Genomic DNA, 5282 nt, shown 5'->3' with positions numbered 1-5282 from the left:
AGTACTCATGTTGTCTATCTGTGCTTATGTCTGATAAGTATATCATTTTTGCTAAAGTAACAATGATTAATATATTATTATAATGATAATATTATCACATTATTTATATTATATATTATAATATTAACCGACTTGACTCACGAGTTGACCGAAAGTGGGGGTGGTATTCACTGAAATCATCCCAATCATTCTGTTGGTGAACGGTCTTATCCCAACCAGTCTGGAACAATATCTCAGATGGATGGAATTCCGAGGCAGTCCTGGTCCGGGAAAGATGCAGAAAACGGTGCTCTTCGATACTGTTAATATAGTGCCCCGGTTTCCTCCCTAGGTTCCTGAACTCCACCCAATTGTGCTTCTATCGACGGTATGTTTGCCATCTCTCCTTCATAGGAAATTTGGAAAAAAATATAATAATAATATAATTTATACTGGAAAATCTTTGAAATAAAATTACTGTAGGTATTTATAACAATTGTAAACATATCAATTTCAGTCATTGAACTTTGATAAACAATGATTTTCCGTTACGATTATCAAAGAAATTAAAGTGAAGGTCGCATCGTGTTTATAATATATCAATGCTATCTTTAACAATATTAAATCATTATACAAAATAAAGAGGTCAAGCTTATTACTTGAACTACTTTCTTTCACTTTATTTCATTACTTATTCAAACCCGTCGTATTCAAACTGCCAAAAGAAAAAGATAAAATTTACGTTGGTTTAGACACCTAGTACTCATATTTCTGTTTTGAGGTAAAAAATTTATAAAAGACTAGCGGCCCGTCCCGGCGTCGCACGGGTGGACATTTTTACATTTTAAAAAGTGGCCATTAAGGCTGTACACGCGACCGAAGCTTAAAAATGGAGTAACTTCTCCCGTTTTCCAAACATTTCCCTTCACTGCTCTGCTCCTATTGATAGTAGCGTGATGAAAAGTATACTACAACCTGCCCAGGAGTATGAAGAATAATTGTGCCAAGTTTCGTTAAAATCCGTCGACTAGGTTTTGTTTCTATAACGAACATACAGACAGAAAGACAGACAAAAATTTTAATGATTGCATTTTTGGCATCAGTATCGATCACTAAACACCCCCGATAGTTATTTTCGAAATATATTTCATGTACAGAATTGATCTCTCTACAGATTTATTATAAGTATAGATAGAAGATATTTTAAGTTATGAACTTGAAATTTATTTATTTAAAATTAATTGGATTATAAATTTATGGCAACAGTAGAGACACTATTTTTATATTCTTATATAGATATCCCCTAAAGGTTGAACACAGGAGAAAAGGGAATTTCAGGGGCTATCGATATTCCTGAATAACATTTTTTTTTTTTATTTTCCTACAAATATACATTGATAACACTAATTCTTCTATCATGTAATAGGCGATTTTTTATAAAGAATAGTTATTTCAGTTCTAAGCTTTAACTCTATATTTTCGTATATAGATCCAATATAGATTGTGGTAGTTTTTTTTTACAACGCAGGGGGCAAACGAGCATGCGGCTCACCTGATGGTAAGTGACTACCGCCGCCCATGATCACCCACAACACCAGCGGCATTGCAGGTGTGCTGCCGGCCTTTTAAAAAGGAATATACTCTTTTCTTGAAGGTTATGTTGTTGTATCGGTTCGGAAATAGTTGTGGTAGTTTAATATAATAAACCTTTAAAGAATTCTCTAACACTGAATCCCGATCCTTTTTATTTTATTTTTCCCACTAAGCCTTACTATAAATAAAGAACTTTCTTGAATTTGTTAAGCTCCTTGCTGGTCGCTGGTTTTGCTATAGGTAAATTTGGCAGGAAATTTGAGTGAGAAGAATAAAATTAGATAAAAATAAAAATGCCGTGTATAGACGTGCATGTATTGTGATGTAATGAGAAAAACAATAGATTCCATGAAAACAAAAGAAAAACAAGTATTTTACTTGTAAAAACAAGTAATTATGAAGTAGTTTATATTACAATATTCTTTTATATTTATGACCTCAAATGCTTTGCAGGGCGTCAGTGGAGGCAGGTGGTTCAGGACCGTTCTTTATGGCAGTCTATGGGGGAGGCCTATGTCCAGCGGTTAACGGATAATGGCTGAAATGATGATGATGATGATGACAATATTCTTGTTCGTATTGAACAGAATTTATATTGTAAATGGAATGTCAGTACATAGCATTTTCCTCTATTGAAAATTGTACAGACATTTTTTAAGAAATTTAAAAAGAAGGTCCTTTGTTAATCTAAATGTTTGTATATTACGCGATATTATAACTAATTTTGAATCTATTTTTTCTTATATTTATTCATTATTCTTTTTGTAGTCGGTATGATTTACTTCCATATTATATATAAGACGACTGATGCCGCAAATTTTTTGCGGGGCGTGATATTAAATTATTATTTACCAATGTCGGAAGCTTCAAAGGGATGCACATATAAAAACGCGATCATAGACATAAATATACAGTAACTATTTTTTTTTACAAATTTAGCTAATAATATGCATTTTACATAATTTAATTAATTATAGTACTTTTATAGTTACATACAAATTTTCTTTTAATTTTAAATACAGTTACTATTTTCTTTTCTACTATAGTTTGGAGTCCGCAATATGTAGAAAACTATGTCACAGAAGTATTGTAATCATTCGTAAATAAATAGTCAAAGGGTCACGGTCCCCAAATTATCCACTTGGGTCCAAGCGGGCAATTTAAGTAACAGATACCTACATGTGTTCTTTGTGTTGACATGCTGGGCATTATATACATTGGTTTCAGGGCCATGTACATAAAGGAATTTATAATATAAATAGCCGTGTAATATCACACTTGATCCGTCGTTAATTCAAAAATACACAAAAAAAATATTTTCAAGGTCACGCGACGTCGTTCTAAATTCAATTCAGAAATTTACACCAACAAGAATATATCACATATTATTATCTGTGGTATAAATAAAAATATAATATAATATGTTCCAAACTGAGTAACATGTAATTTTCACTTGTTATTCTGATTCTCTCATTCCAGACAACTTGCTCAATTTTGTATTGTTTAATGTAGATAGTAGTAATGTAATTAATGTATATATATGTCCATATATGATATCATTATTGTTATGTAAATTGTTGTTTCTAAATATTTGACTTATTTGAGTATTATACACTATAGTGGTTTAATAATGCTAATCAATAATGTATTTGTCTGCAATTTATAATAAGATAATATACATATATATATATATATATATATATATATATATATATATATATATATATATATATATATATATATATATATATATATATATATATATATATATATATATATATATATATATACACACTATTACTATTTGACTACAGAACCCTAATAAACCGATCATATCATTAACAGCGATGGTCAAATAATCACTCGGTAACAACATGTTACTTTGTTCAAGACATATGAGCGATCGTTGATAAAGTATATTTAGATAATACCTTTTGTATACCACTGAAGTGGCAAACAAGCATACGGACCACCTGATGGTAAGTGGTTACCGTATCCTATAAACGCCTGCAATACCAGGGGGATTTCGCGCGCGTTGTCGTCCCTGAAGAAACCTACGCCCCTTTTGAAGAACTCCATGCTGTAATCTCTTGGGAAAAACCTCGGCAGGAAGTTCATTCCATAACTTTATTTTTTATGCAGTTAAAAATATTTGGAGGATAACTTTTTGGGTAATTTTATTAAAATTAAAGCAATTCTTTTGTATGAAAACTTATTTTATTAATTACTATTTGACTACAGAACCCTAACCTTATCATTAACAGTGATTATCAAATAATTATCATTCAGTTACAACATGTTACTTTGTTCAAGACATATCGTCATAGTCGTAGAATACTGACGGATCTATATATGTAATATTCGTCAGATCCGTCAGTATTCTACGACTATGACGATATGAGCGATCGTCGAATAAATATACTTAGATAATACTGTAGCTTTTTAATTTAATTAAACATATACCTACCGTTATGTACTTCACTTATCTGCCAAATTAAATTTTTATAATATCATAGTAACTACACTGTAGGTAACAAAAATATTGTATCCTCTTTAATTACTTCGATATCAATTCTAAACCGTCTTATTTAGATTTCAAAATATGTTTACTTATGTCATGTAAGTGATGTGCCGGTGGATTATTATGTCAACGTACAGTTATCGTATTGCTTAACAATAGATACCTTAATTTGTGAGCTATTTATATGGTAGATAGGTACATTATTAACTTATGAGATATTTTTCTCTGTTTTCTCTTTTCTTTGTATGAAATTTTTTTCCCTAAGTGTGATTATTTATATCATACTTGGGGAGAAAAAATTTAAAATTGTTTATGGTAAGCATTTGTACCAAAACTGACAAAGCATATTATTCTTACTCATTAAAAAATCTTACTAATGTAATAAAATTTAAACTATTGTGATTGTAGAAGTTGTATGTGTTTATTTTACAAATAAACACGAAAGATAAGACAAATACATGTAAAAAAAATATTTATAGAAATTTTGTCTGTCTGCTTGTTGTTCTTGTATCACACGAAAACTACTGTACGAAATTGAATGCGGTTTTCACTGTTGTATTTCTGTAGGTTCAACTTAAAAACTGCTATATGTTTTATTTTAATGTGCCATCTAATAATCTGATATAGGTCTATTTGATTTTTTTACTTCTGAAATCCGCGCATAGGATGTAGTGAGCAAAAATCCAGTATAATTGGAGAAAGATTTGTACAAAAAATTATTTGCTTTGTTACCTCTACCCCCTCCCCCCACCCGGGCCATTCATGTTTCTGTAATGACGCAGCGACACTGGCATGGCTGTGTTTTAATTTGAAGGGCGGAATATAGCGGTGAAATTATAAGATACAAAAACATAACATTATAGTTTTCAAGAAAAGGAACGTATGAAGGACGTCGAGGGCCTCACACTGTATTCTGTGTCATTACTAAAAATATATTTTTACTCCTTCACCTTACGGATACAGACTCATATTGTATTTTTCATATTGAATTAATTGCGCGGTTTGTGTGAGGAATCAGTTTGTTTATACTTATAGCATATATTTCCCAGTGTCATATCAAAAACCTCAGCTTAGTTCGAATCGTCGACGCGTAAAACAGCGTTATCAGTATTACGTAGAAAAATAGTAAAAGACCTTATTATCTGTACATAATGAGTATCGATACAATAGTGTATATAAACACAGACAC

The sequence above is a fragment of the Galleria mellonella genome, unplaced genomic scaffold, assembly GCF_026898425.1.
Source record: "Galleria mellonella isolate WM207_F2 unplaced genomic scaffold, CSIRO_AGI_GalMel_v1 utg1674, whole genome shotgun sequence".
Taxonomy (NCBI): domain Eukaryota; kingdom Metazoa; phylum Arthropoda; class Insecta; order Lepidoptera; family Pyralidae; genus Galleria; species Galleria mellonella.
Note: the sequence above shows the minus strand (reverse complement) of the source record.